The sequence below is a fragment of the Heterodontus francisci genome, chromosome 32 (assembly GCF_036365525.1).
Source record: "Heterodontus francisci isolate sHetFra1 chromosome 32, sHetFra1.hap1, whole genome shotgun sequence".
Classification (NCBI taxonomy): domain Eukaryota; kingdom Metazoa; phylum Chordata; class Chondrichthyes; order Heterodontiformes; family Heterodontidae; genus Heterodontus; species Heterodontus francisci.
In genome coordinates this window covers 49289429-49303905 of record NC_090402.1, presented here as the reverse complement: position 1 = coordinate 49303905, position 14477 = coordinate 49289429, and the positions used below count along the sequence as shown (strand labels likewise).

Genomic DNA, 14477 nt, shown 5'->3' with positions numbered 1-14477 from the left:
GCCTCTACCACTTCTTCAGGCAGTGTGTTCCAGATTCCAACCACCCTCTGGGTGAAAAAATTTTTCCTCAAATCCCCTCCAAACCTCCTGCCCCTTACCTTAAATCTATGCCCCTGGTTATTGACACCTGGTTATTGACAGGGGTGGCACAGTGGCGCAGTGGTTAGCACCGCAGCCTCACAGCTCCAGCGACCCGGGTTCAATTCCGGGTACTGCCTGTGTGGAGTTTGCAAGTTCTCCCTGTGTCTGCGTGGGTTTCCTCCGGGTGCTCCGGTTTCCTCCCACAAGCCAAAGACTTGCTGGTTGATAGGTAAATTGGCCGTTAGCAATTGCCCCTAGTATAGGTAGGTGGTAGGGGAATATAGGGACAGGTGGGGATATGTGGTAGAAATATGGAATTAGTGTGGGATTAGTATAGATGGATGGTCGGCACAGTGGTGGGCCGAAGGGCCTGTTTCAGTGCAGTATCTCTAAACTAACCCTCCGCTAAGGGAAAAGTTTCTTCCTATCTATGCCCCTCATAATTTTGTATACCTCAATCAGGTCCCCCATCAGCCTTCTCTGCTCTAAGGAAAACAAAACAACCCTAGCCTATTCAGTCTCTCTTGATAGCTGAAATGCTCCAGCCCAGGCAACATCCTGGTGAATCTCCTCTGCACCCTCTCCAGTGCAATCACATCCTTCCTATAGTGTGGTGCCCAGAACTGTACACAGTACTCCAGCTGTGACCTAAGTAGCGTTTTTTATGGCTCCATCATAACCTACCTGCTCATATATTCTATGCCTCGGCTAATAAAGGCAAGTATCTCATATGCCTTCCTAACCACCTTATCTACCTGTGCTGCTGCCTTCAGTGATCTATGAACTAGGACACCAAGGTCCCTCTGACCCTCTGTACTTCCTAGGGTCCTACCAACCATTATATATTCCCTTGCCGTGTTAGTCCTCCCAAAATGCATCACCTCACACTTCTCAGGATTAAATGCCATCTGCCACTGCTCTGCCTTTCTTAACAGCCCATCTATATTTTCCTGTAATCTAGGGCTTTCTTCCTCACTATTTATGACACCAACAATTTTTGTGTCATCTGCGAACTTACTGATCATACCTCCTATATTCACGTTTAAATAATTAATGTACACTCCAAACAGCAAGGGTCTCAGCACCGAACCCTGCAGTACACCACTGGACACACTTCCAATCACATATACAGCCCTCGACCATCACTCTCTACCTCCTGCCACTAAGCCAATTTTGGATCCAATTTGCCAAATTGCCCTGGAACCCATCGGCTCTTACCTTCTTAACCAATCGCCCATGCAGGACCTTATCAAAAGCCTTACTGAAGTCCATGTAGACTACAACAACTGCTTTATCCTCATCTACACACCTAGTTACCTCCTCGAAAAATTTGTTAGACATGATCTCCCCCTGACACAGCCATGCTGACTATCCTTGATTAATCCCTGCCTCTCCTAGTAGTGATTAATCCTGTCCCTCAGAATGTTTTCCAATAGTTTCCCTACCATTGATGTTAGTTTCACTGGCCTGTAATTACCTGGTTTATCCTTACTACCCTGCTTGAATAACGATACCACATTTGCTGTCCTCCAGTGCTCTGGCACCTCTCCTGTGGCCAGAGAGGATTTGAAAATTTGTGTCAGAGCCCCTGCAATGTCCTCCCTTGCCTCACACAGCAGCCTGGGATACATTTCACCTGGGCCTGGGGATTTATCCATTTTTAAGCCCACTAAAACCGCTAATACCTCCTCCCTTTCAATGCTAATTCATTCATGTATATTACAAACCCCTCCCTGATAACTACACCTACATCGTCCTTCTCCATAGTGAACACAGATGAACAGTAATCAATCAAAACCTCACCTACGTCCTCCGGCTCCACACACCGATTGCCACTTTGGTCCCTAATGGGCCCTACTCTTTCCCTGGTTATCCTCTTGCCCTTAATATACTTATAAAATGCCTTGGGATTTTCTTTTATCCTGCCCGCCCGTGTTTTTTCATGACCCCTCTTCGCTCTCCTAATTACTTTTTTAAGTACCCCCCTACACTTTCTATACTCCTCTAGGGCTTCCGCTGTTTTCAGCCCTCTGAATCTGTCATAAGCCTCCTTTTTTTTCCTTATCCAATCCTCTATATCCCTTGACATCCAGGGTTCCTTGGACTTGTTGGTCCTACCCTTCACCTTTATGGGAACATGTTGGCTCTGAACTCTCACTATTTCCTTTTTGAATGACTCCCACTGGTCTGATTTAGACTTTCCTACAAGTAGCTGCTCCCAGTCCACTTTGGCCAGATCCTGTTTAATCAAATTGAAATCAGCCTTTCTCCAATTCAGTACCTTTATTTCCGGTCCGTCTTTGTCCTTTTCTATAACGACCTTAAATCTTACAGAGTTATGGTCACTATCCTCGAAATGCTCCCCCACTGACACTTCTACCACTTGTTCGGCTTCATTCCCAAGGATTAGGTCCAGTACCACCCCTTCTCTTGTAGAACTTTCTACATGCTGGCTCAAAAAGCTCTCCTGTATGCACTTTAAGAATTCCACCCCCTTTAAGCCTTTTCCACTAGGACTATCCCAGTTAATATTGGAGAAGTTGAAATCCCCTTCTATTATTATCCTATTATTTTTACACCTCTCTGGGATTTGCCTACATATCTGCTCCTTTATCTCTCCCTGACTGTTTGGAGGCCTGTAGTACACTCCCAGTAAAGTGATTGACCCCCTTTTTATTTTTAAGTTCTACCTATCTGGCCTCATTTGAGCAACCTTCTAAGATATCATCCCACCTTATTACAGCAATTGACTCCTTGATCAATAGTGCAATGCCACCTCTGCTTTTACACCCCCCACCCACCCCCGTCACGCCTGAAGATTCTATACCCTGGAATATTGAGCTGCCAGTCCTGCCCTTCCCTCAACACTGTCGCTGTGATAGCAATAATATCATATTCCCATGTGTTAATCAATGCCCTCAATTCATCTGCCTGACTTGTAAGACTCTTTGTGTTAAAATAGATGCAATCCAGCCTTGCATTATTTGCTTGTGTCTTAACAGGTCTATATTTGCTCTGCCTTCCAGACTGACTTAATTTCTCTTCTATATTTGGCTGTGCATCACCCCCTACTGTACCTCCACTCTGTATCCCATTCCCCTACGAGATTAGTTTAAACACCCACCCCCAACAGCACCAGCAAACCTCCCTGCAAGGATATTGGTCCCCTTCCAGTTCAGGTGCAACCCGTTTGACTTGTACAGGTCCCACCTTCGCAAGAAACAGTCCCAGTGATCCAGGAAACTAAAGCCCTCCCTCCTGCACCATCTCTTCAGCCACGCATTCATCTGCTCTATCCTCCTATTCCTATACTCACTAGCATGTGGCACCGGGAGTAATCCAGAGATTACAACCTATGAGGTCCTGCTTTTTAATCTGCTACCCAGATCCCTAAATTCTTGTTGCAGGACCTCATCCCTCTTTCTACCTATGTTGTTGGTACCAATGTGAACCACAACCTCTGACTGTTCACCCTCCCCCTTCAGACTGTCCTGCAGCCGCTCCGTGACATCCTTGAACCGAGTACCAGGGAGGCAACATACCATCCTGGAGTCACATTTGCAGCCACAGAAATGCCTATCTGTACCCCTTACGATAGAATCCCCTATCACTATAGCTCTCCCACTCTTTTTCCTTCTCTCTTGTGAAACTGAGCCACGCGTGGTGCCGCAGACCGCTCTTGCTGCATTCCCCTGAGAAGCTATCTCCCTCAACAGTATCCAAAGTGGAAAATCTGTTAGAGTGGGAGATGGACCCAGGGGACTCCTGCACTACCTGCCTAGTTCTTCTACTCTGCCTGGTCATAGTCATGTGGCCTCTACCATGACGCACTCACTGCAGGCAGCCATTACAGCCAGTTTCATTAAAGACTCGGTACACACCAGATTGGTGTCCTCTGAGCTCGTAACAGCAAAGGTACTGAACAGTCAACAAGCAAGTCACATGTTTTCTTTCAGCTAGAGCAGGCTCAAGCATTCATGTGACAGTTAAATGAGCTGAGAGCGGTAAAGGTCACCTCTCAGCTTGTTTTCATACCTCTAGGCAGGGGCACATTTTGAGATGTGTCTAGAGGAAGTAGGCCTTCGGCTTTGTGCCCTGTCCCACTCAGATTGCAAGATCTGACTTGGGACTGGATACCAACTGCCAGACCCAGGTACAATACAAGTTTCTCCTTTTTCAGCACCATCAAGAAGTGGCTGCATAAGTTTGAAGGCCCAGCAGCTGACAGCCATCACCAATTCTGCAAGCTGACTCTTTTGCTCCAGCTCCAGGTGTTGGGCCTTGCCAAGGGGTGAGACTTGCACCCAGGACACACTGATCAATATTAATGTCTGTATCTGGCGATCTATGTGTCCAGGTGCAGGGGAGAAGGAAGTCAGCCCCATTAAATTTCTGACATGCAATCCATTGCCACATGGAGTTGTTGAAGTAGCTAACATTGACTGATTTATGAGGAAGCCTAATGCATACTTGAGGGGCAAGGAAATAGAGGGATATGAGAGGAAGGGTGGGAAGAGATCATTAGAATGAGAGGCGGCTCAAGTGGAATATAAACAGCATATATCAGTTGGGCCGAATGGCCTGCTTCTGTGCTGTAGATTTGATGTAATTCTATATAAATCTTGCTCAAGTACGAACAACTCCTAGGGTACATACAAGACAGAGACAGTAATAAATGATGGAATGATGATAAAAAAAAGTCTTGGGACTGAAGTTTGAAGTCTACCAGGGGCAGGAACGGAGGCGGTGGGAGGAGGGATGAAAATACCAGCACCAGCCCACATCTTGGTTTCCTGTCATTGTTCCTGGTGCTGGCTGAAGCATCTCTTCATTCCACCCCCAATACTACATGGATGGATTCTAGGGGACAAGGGATATCCCTTGAAGAGATAGCTACTCACCCCTTTACATGACCCTGCGATGGCAGCACAGAGGCACTACAACCCCAGCCATCTGTTCACTAGGACAACCACTGAACAGGCCATCGAGCTTCTGAAGATGCAGTTCTGGTGCCTGGACCAGATGGCACCCTGCAGTACACTCCTGCAAGTGTCTCGTGCATGGTGGAGGTCTGCTGCGCTGTCCTTAACATGGCCCTTTAGAGAGGTGTGGGCCTTGAAGACAGTGAAGCGCTAGGTCAACACAGCTCATTGGAAGAAGAGGGGGAGGAAGGAGGAGGATGCAGAGCACACAGGTGCCCCAGCTGCACAGGGAGGTGGCCAGGGCCGGCGCAGGGCTCGAGGGTCTCGTCAGGATGCCATTAACATCAAAGATCATCTGATTCAGGCTCCTTTCAGTTGTAACCCAGGAGGAATGGCATGGTATGCAACTCACTTTGAGCTGCCTGTGAGAACATTTCCATTAAGGACGCAGCCTGGAAGAGATCAACTCTTATCGCCAATGAAGAACGCACATCTGCCCAGAGATTTCACTGTCACCCTTCATGGAGCCTTGCTCCCCTTCACCATTTCATCCCTCTTCTCCTGCACTGCCATTAGTAAAAGGAGGCTCCATGTCTGGCCTCAGGTATCAATATTTACATGGTGCTCCAAACGACAAAAAGTGCACAATTAAAAGTGAGAGACACCCCATTGACCCATTCAGTGCTCTGGCCAACACTCTCAGCCACTTCTAAGCAGTGCTCTCCTTGTGGTCTTGGAGGAGGTGGAGGCAGCCTGCTCACTTGTCTCAGCTTGCGGAGGACATGCACCTGGCGGTTGTCCTCGTTGTGGAGGTCCGAATAGGGGCAGCTCCAGATGTTGCCGCCCTAGTGTTATTGCAGGTGCGATCTCCGTCACTGGGCCCTGCTGCACAGATGGTCCCTCAGTCATGAGTGTGCAGGAGGAGGTGCCACCAGGCAGCTGTGGTGAGTCCCGCTCAGGGACAGACAGACACAGCCCTGCTCAGCTGGGCACAGATGTAGGGCCTTTGGAGTCACTGGAAAGGAGGCTCTACCGAGACCAGCAGCAACAGATGAACTTCCACATGTCAGAGTTTCCTGAGGTAGTGCGGGGTCATGGGCTGAGAATGGAGGAGTCCATCCAGCTTATATGCTCCTTAATGGCTCAGGGCTTTGTGTTAGTGGCCAACCTCATGGAGAGCCATATGCGACAACACACCGAGCGCATGCAGGAACTGCGCACTGATGTTCACAGGCACACTATGTAGCCTTGATCGGTCAGTGGCACTGATGGCGCAGGAATGTCTGGAGGGGATGCCAGTTGCACCCCCCAGCTTGTGGTCCCTTCCATCCATCAGGAGTGCCAGCTGAGGCAGTCACCAAGGAGGATGAGGATGCCAGCCCTCACTGGGCACCATCATCATCATTGGCCTCCTTGGCCCTTCTGACTGACGGACCATCTATGCAGCAGGGCCCAGTGACAGAGGCTGCATCTACAATAACACCAGGGCAGCAGTAGGCCGTGGACTGAGTTGCAATAGGAAGCCTCAGCACATGCGGAGGCTTCTGCTCTCCAAGGTTTGCTCTCATGTTATCTTCTTGTGTGTCCTACAGGTGCAGACGTTGAGGCAATAAGACCGACTCCCTCACCATCACGTGGACAAGCGCAGGTGGAGCAGAGTTCAGTTCAAGCACCGTCACATCTTACAAATGCACTCTCCACCAGAGCAGATACAGTCACCTTGCTGGGCCCTCGTGTACCATTAGATAGGGTGGCACTGGGTGATGAGCATGTCATGAGTGGAGAGTACACTTGCAGGGAGGTTTGCTAGTGCTGTTGGGGGGGGCGGTTTAAACTAATTTGGCAGGGGGATGAGATACAGATTGGAGGTACAGTAGAGGGTGATGCACAGCCAAATATAGAAGAGAAACTAAGTCAGTCTAGAAGGCAGAGCAAATTTAGACCCGTTAAGGCAAAAGCGAATAATGCAAGACTGGATTGCATCTATTTTAATGAAAGGAGACTTACAAGTAAGGCAGATGAATTGAGGGCATTGTTTAACACATGGGAATATGATATTATTGTTATCACAGAGACATGGTTGAGGGAAGGGCAGGATTGGCAGCTCAATATTCCAGGGTATAGAATCTTCAGGCGTGACTGGGGGATCGTGGGGGTTGTAAAAGAGGAGGTGGCATTGCACTATTGATCAAGGAGTCAATTACTGCAGTAAGGAGAGAGAACATCTTAGAAGGTTCCTCAAATGAGGCCATATGGGTAGAACTTAAAAACAAAAAGGGGACAATCACTTTACTGGGAGTGTACTACAGGCCTCCAAACAGTCGGGGAGAGATAGAAGAGCAGATATGTAGGCAAATCCCAGAGAGGTGTAAAAATAATAGGGTAATAATAGAAGGGGATTTCAACTTCCCCAATATTATCTGGGATATTCTTAGTGGAAAAGGCTTAAAGGGGGCGGAATTCTTAAAGTGTATACAGGAGAGCTTTTTTGAGCCAGTACATAGATAGTCCTACAAGAGAAGGGGCGGTACTGGACCTAATCCTAGGGAATGAAGCCAGACAAGTGGTAGAAGTGTCAGTGGGGGTGCATTTCGGGGATAGTGACCATAATTCTGTAAGATTTAAGGCAGTTATGGAAAAGGACAAAGATGGACTGGAAATGAAGGTACTGAATAGGGGGAAGGCCGATTTCAATATGATAAAATAGGATCTGGCCAAAGTGGACTGGGAGCAGCTACTTGTAGGAAAGTCTACATCACATCAGTGGGAGTCATTCAAAAAGGAAATAGTGAGAGTTCAGGGCCATGTTCCTGTTAAGGTGAAGGGTAGGATCTACCAGTCCAGGGAACCCTGGATGTCAAGGGATAAAGAGGACTGGATAAGGAAATAAAAAGAGGCTTATGGCAGATTCAGAGGGCTGAAAACAGCAGAGGCCCAAGAGGAGTATAGAAAGTGTAGGGGGAATTTAAAAAAGTAATTAGAAGAGCGAAGAGGGGGCATGAAAAAACACTGGCAGGCAAGATAAAATAAAATTCTAAGGCGTTTTATAAGTATATTAAGGACAAGAGGATAACCAGGGAAAGTGTAGGGCCCATTAGGGACCAAAGTAGCAATCTGTGTGTGGAGCCGGAGGACGTAGGTGAGGTTTTAGATGATTACTTTTCATCTGTGTTCACTATGGAGAAGGACGATGTAGGATGATGTGGGTGTAGATATCAGGGAGGGGGATTGTGATATACTTGAACAAATTAGCATTGGAATTAGAAGTATTAGCGGTTTTAGTGGGCTTAAAAGTGGATAACCCCCAGGCCCAGATGAGATGTATCCCAGGCTGCTATGTGAAGCAAGGGAGGACATTGCAGGGACTCTGACACAAATTTTCCAATCCTCTCTAGCCACAAGAGAGGTGTCAGAGGACTGGAGGACAGTGAACGTGGTACCATTATTCAAGAAGGGGAGTAGGGATAAATCAGGTAATTGCAGGCCAGTGAGTCCAACATCAGTGGTAGGGAAACTATTGGAAAAAATTCTGAGGGACAGAATTAATCTCCACTTGGAGAGGCAGGGATTAATCAAGGATAGTCAGCATGGCTTTGTCAGGGGGAGATCATGTCTAACAAATTTGATTGACTTTTTCGAGGAGGTGACTAGGTGTGAAGATGAGGGTAAAGCAGTTGATGTAGTCTACATGGACTTCAGTAAGGCTCTTGATAAGATACCGCATGGGAGATTGGTCAAAAAGATAAGAGCCCATGGGATCCAGGGCAATTTGGCAAATTAGATCCAAAATTGGCTTAGTGGCAGGAGGTAGAGAGTGATGGTCGAGGGCTGTATATGTGATTGGAAGCCTGTGACCAGTGGTGTACCGCAGGGATCGGTGCTGGGACCCTTGCTGTTTGTAGTGTACATTAATGATTTAGACGTGAATATAGGAGTTATGTTCAGTAAGTTTGCAAATGACACGAAAATTGTTGGTGTCATAAATATGAGGAGGAAAGCCTTAGATTACAGGATGATATTGATGGGCTGGTAAGATGGGCAGAGCAGTGGCAAATGGAACTTAATCCTGAGAAGTGTGAGGTGATGCATTTTGGGAGGACTAACAAGGCAAGGGAATATACAATGGATGGTAGGAGCCTAGGAGGTACAGAGGGTCAGAGGGACCTTGGTGTACTTGTCCATAGATCACTGAAGGCAGCAGCACAGGTAGATAAGGTGGTTAGGAAGGCACATGGGATACTTGCCTTTATTAGCCAAGGCATAGAATATAAGAGCAGGATGGTTATGATGGAGCTGTATAAAACACTGGTGAGGCCACAGCTGGAGTACTGTGTACAGTTCTGGTCGCCACACTATAGGAAGGACGTGATTGCACTGGAGAGGGTGCAGAGGAGATTCACCAGGATGTTGCCTAGGCTGGAGCATTTCAGCTATGAAGAGAGACTGGATAGGCTAGGCTTGTTTTCCTTAGAGCAGGGAAGGCTGAGAGGGGACTTGATTGAGGTATACAAAATTATGAGGGGCATAGATAGGGTAGATAGGAAGAAACTTTTTCCCTTTGCGGAGGTGTCAATAACCAGGGGGCATAGATTTAAGGTAAGAGCCAGGAGGTTTAGAGGGGATTTGAGGAAAATGTTTTTCACCCAGTGATTGGAATCTGGAACACATTGCCTGAAGGGGTGGTAGAGGCAGGAACCCTCACAACATCTAAGAAGTATTTAGATGAGCACTTGAAACGCCATAGCACCCAAAGCTATGGGCCAAGTGCTGGAAAATGGGATTAGAATAGATAGGTGATTGTTGGCCGGCATGGACACGATGGGCTGAAGGGCCTGTTTCTGTGCTGTGTAACTCTATGACGCTATGACTTTATACTGTCGGATTGGGTGGAGTGCAATGCATAACCTAATGAATGCATTGCACTGTCGAATCACCATTTCAACCACAGATGCCCATCTTGTCTTGCCTGACTTTCTTACGGTCAGCGACTATGGCCATGGCTACCTCCTCCATTGTGGTGACAGCTTTCAGGTATTGAACTCTTCCTCCCGTCTGGGCCCGCTCTTGGGCGTTATGTGCCCATTTCTCCTGTAAGGACAAAAGCGAGAGAGAGAGAGATAAGGCACCGCTGGCCTCTATGGCCAATGCCAACTACTCCTATTCATTAGAGCTGCATGTTTCAGTGCTGGCAATTTCTCAACAGCACTGTGTCTCTGAACCATTCTGAGGGCCCTGGGCATACACTCCACCCATGTTCAGGAGAGGCAGGCATCCTCAGGCATCCTCAGGCATCCTCAGGCTCCTCAGGTGGAGTGTCTGCTGGAGGGTGAATACCCAAGGTCTGTCCAGAGGGTTCAGCATTGCATTCACCTTGCCAGAGCGATAATGGTCATTGAACTTCTTCCTACACTGGACCCAGTTTCTGTGCACCACACTCTGTTGGTGGCCTCCATCCAGACTTGGTTTGGGAGGGTGGCCTTCTTCTGCCCCCTCCGGCAAGAGAATCTTCCTCCACTCCTTCACTGCCTCGAGAAGCACTACGTTCGCATTCGTGAAGCGAGGGGCTGCTCTGCCCCGGGTTCCAGGCCTCTGCCTCTCCTGAGACATCTTTCCACCAGCAGGTAATATAATGAAACAGCACCCACAGTTATGGCTGCTGGGTGTGTTTAAATTGGGCCCACTCCCTTTCAGTCCTGCCCCTGTTCCCGTTCCTGTGGCCGCTACTTGGCCACCCAACCCACCCTCTTGCCAATTCCTCCACCCCTGAGAAAATCAGGAGCTATGACTGCTTCCCCCTAGAATCGGGACCCAGAAACAGTCCCGACATCCATTTCTCACCCCTGGAAGGAAAATCCTGCCCTTGATTTCTGGTGAATCTAAATACGAATTACAAAGAGCTCTTTGGAGAGGATTGATATATCTTTTATGTTTAGTGCTTAAAGTATGAAAATAAATACACTATAATTCATCTTAAAGACTGTGTGTTATTGTGCCTGCGTTTTTCTCCTAAGTTTTATTGCATCCTCAACACAGCTGTGGAAGGAAGGAAGAAAGGAAAATAAGGAAGACTTACATTTATATAGCGCCTTTCACAACCTCAGGATGACCAAAGTGCTTTGCAGCCATTGGAGGTAAGAGTACTCTTGAGCACTACTCACAACTGGAGCGAAAGGAGATTGGTGTCTGAAATTCTGGGATGTCATCATGTGTTGGGAATTGCAGTCCCCACTAAAGCCAGGCTTGACTGTAGAAGGCAGCAAAAGGACTGGGTTGAATAATGCGGATGAATATTCCAGACCTTTAGCTAATGGTCTTTGGGGATCAAGAAGGTTTCAGGTATAACGTGACCTCAGGGGATGAAATAGGTGTGACAAATCAATGACAGTGGAGAGACCTGATTGGCATTTTCTCATTGCATGCTGCATGTTCACATACCTTCGAGATTTCTGGGCTCTGATAGAAATTGGAAACATTTTCCCCGCACTTTGACCCCAAAGTGCAGTTTCTGGAGATGGAAGAGAGTTCTGAGTTGTTTTCCATTCTCTGATTTGGCTGCTCTGTTTTCTAAATTTGGAGCAGTTGTCATTACATTAATAATGTCAGAGTTATGAGCACCCAGACCTGGAGACTTGTTCTTTATCCCCTTCATCAACTGCGAGGTACTCAATGAGCTTGGAACAAGATAAAGTTAAAAAGCAAAAAGCAGATCTGAATGCATGTGGAAATTTTAAAACTCAGGGGCCTCAAGAGGACAGAGTGAGGCTGATCGTCAACTGCCGTCCAATATGGACACTATGTTGGTGGAGCACCCGTGCCATCTGTCGGTATCATCCATCCACCCTGCTGCCCGTCTGTACCATGTGACTGTACAACTCCCCAGTCCATGCCACACACCAATATTTATTCCTCAAGCAACACCTGTTCATTTTCACATTGCTATTTGTGAGACCTTGCTGCATGCAAAATTATTGGTTGTAAAGCACTTTGGGATGTATTGAGGTTGTGAAAGATACTATATTAGGCGGCACAGTGGCGCAGTGGTTAGCACCGCAGCCTCACAGCTCCAGCGACCCAGGTTCAATTCTGGGTACTGCCTGTGTGGAGTTTGCAAGTTCTCCCTGTGTCTGCGTGGGTTTCCTCCGGGTGCTCCGGTTTCCTCCCACATGCCAAAGACTTGCAGGTTGATTGGTAAATTGGCCATTAGAAATTGCCCCTAGTATAGGTAGGTGGTAGGGATGTGGTAGGAATATGGAATTAGTATAGGATTAGTATAAACGGGTGGTTGATGGTCGGCACAGACTCGGTGGGTCGAAGGGCCTGTTTCAGTGCTGTATCTCTAAAAAAAAAACTAATAAATGCAAGTCTTTCTCAGTGCAATTTGTGCATCCAGGATTGGGCTCTTCTCCCATCAGCAAACAGATTTTAGAACCTTGACTTTTTTTCCTTGTTCCTAGCCCAGAGATGTCAAAGCCAATCTTCGCACCCCTTTACCACTTTACCAGAAATAAACCACCTCAGCATAAACCAGGGACCGAACCTGAGGCTTTCCAAAGTGTATGGCTCAGTATCACACCGCATAATGCATTTACACTTTGAGCCATTAGGCACACACCATTTATTTCCCACTTTATTGGGAGGCTCTGACCATTCGTTTAACTGCCAAGTGAGTGGCCTGCTACAGCCCGCCAGTTGTGGGAGAGCAGGAAATAGGCTGGCTCCTGGTAGATCGAGAAAGAAAGGGGGTCAACTTCAGAAGAGTTGGCAGTGGGCCATAGGTTTTTTGAGTAGCACTCCTTCTTCTCCTGGTCTCTGAAATGTGAAATTGTCTCAACCGTTTTCCAGACAGTCTCCAGCGGTCACTCTGAGGACCGCTGCTCAGGCCACTCAATGCCTGGTATGAATAGGCAGAGTGTGCGTGGTGCAAGCAGAATCCTACAACCAGTGTAGGACCCCATTCACCCCAGCCTGCCTATTTAAAGAGCCTGCTTCAGGCAGGTGGGTTTTTCATTCACTTTTGGGTCCCCCTGAAAACTACATCAGGTGGTCCTTGGGCATCAATGAGGAGACCAAGTAACTCCCAATTTTGAACTGCTAGCCAGCATTATCCGGGTGAGAAACAGGTGGCCAACAGTCAAGAATCACCCCAGTGTATGGTGTATAAAATTCCTTTCCCTGTAGGGCCCAGTAGAAAGTCCAAATTCCACCACAGCGTTTTTTTTTGTGAATGAGTAAAAATTACCATGAAGCTGTCAGATTGTCATGAAAAAAAATCAATTATGTCCCTTAGGGAAAGAAACCTGCCATCCTTACCCACTCTGAGCCTATACCTGACTCCAGTCCTAGACTCACATGGCTTGATTCTTAATTGCTCTCTGAAGTGCCCTAGCAAGCCATTCGGTTGTATCAAACCACTACAAAAATTTGCAATGGGTTAATGTCTCTGTCAATGAAGAAATGGCCCATGAACACGTTAACTGCTCATGCATTAATACTGCACAATGGAACATCAAGGTCAAAGATGTTGAACTTTATTTTACAAAATGAAATAAACGCTATAACATTGTTTTGTTTCGTATGGTAGCCAACAGATACTTGTGTTGGATGTCAACAGTGAGCAATAACGGATATCACAAGGGATGGTGGATTTCATTTTCCCACCTCCTTTATTAATCCTGTCCACAATGTGTGGAACTGAGAACCTGAGAAGGTTAAGGGGAGATTTAATAGAGGTGTTCAAAATCATGAGGGGTTTTGATACAGTAAATAAAGAGAAAATCTTTCCACTGGCAGGTGGGTCAGTGAGCAGAGAGCAGTCAGACCTGTGTGGAAACGCCGACAACCGGGAGCAGATAAATTCAGCATGAGGCTCGGGGCCTTCAATTACCTTCAGGAGTAGACAGCAGTCGGACCTCTTCAAGCACGCCGGAGTCGTGAAAAAAAAGCCAACAGTGACTTCACAGGAAAGCTGCAAGGTGATTGGTTGGTGAGTCACTGCTGTTAGGGAATATCTCTAAATAGCTGGGAAAGTAACTAAAGTAAAGGGAAAGGTTGCAGTTTTTTTTAATATAGTAGGTAGTTTTTTTTAGGGAATCAAGGTCCCTTGTGTAAATAATCTAATTGTTGGGTAATTCAAAGGGATAAATTAAGAATAAGTCATGGCAAGGCAGCTCAACAATGTGGAGTGTTCCTCCTGTGCAATGTGGGAAATCAGGGACACTTCCAGTGTCCAGGGCAAACACATGTGCAGGAAGTGTCTCCAGCTGCAGCTACTTGAAATTCGCGTTTCGGATCTGGAGCGGCGGCTGGAGAAATTATGGAGCATCCGCGAGTCTGAGAACATCGTGGATAGCACGTGCAGGGAGGTGGTCACACTGCAGGTAAAGACTGCTCAGACTGAAAGGGAATGTGTGACCACCAGGCAGAGTAGAAGAACTAGGAAGGTAGTGCAGGAGTCCCCTGGGTCCATCTCACTTT

At 47.2% G+C, this 14477-nt stretch overlaps 1 long non-coding RNA gene across 1 annotated transcript in view; it reads right to left on the bottom strand.

Annotated features, from left to right (window-relative positions):
* The window catches only part of LOC137347800 (uncharacterized), a 99207-nt gene extending 85279 nt beyond the window's left edge, over positions 1-13928 (bottom strand). Inside the window, exon 1 of the long non-coding RNA XR_010969022.1 lies at positions 13888-13928. This is a non-coding gene — a long non-coding RNA (uncharacterized lncRNA). The remainder of the gene's footprint in view (positions 1-13887) is intronic.
* Positions 13929-14477: the final 549 nt, after the last annotated feature.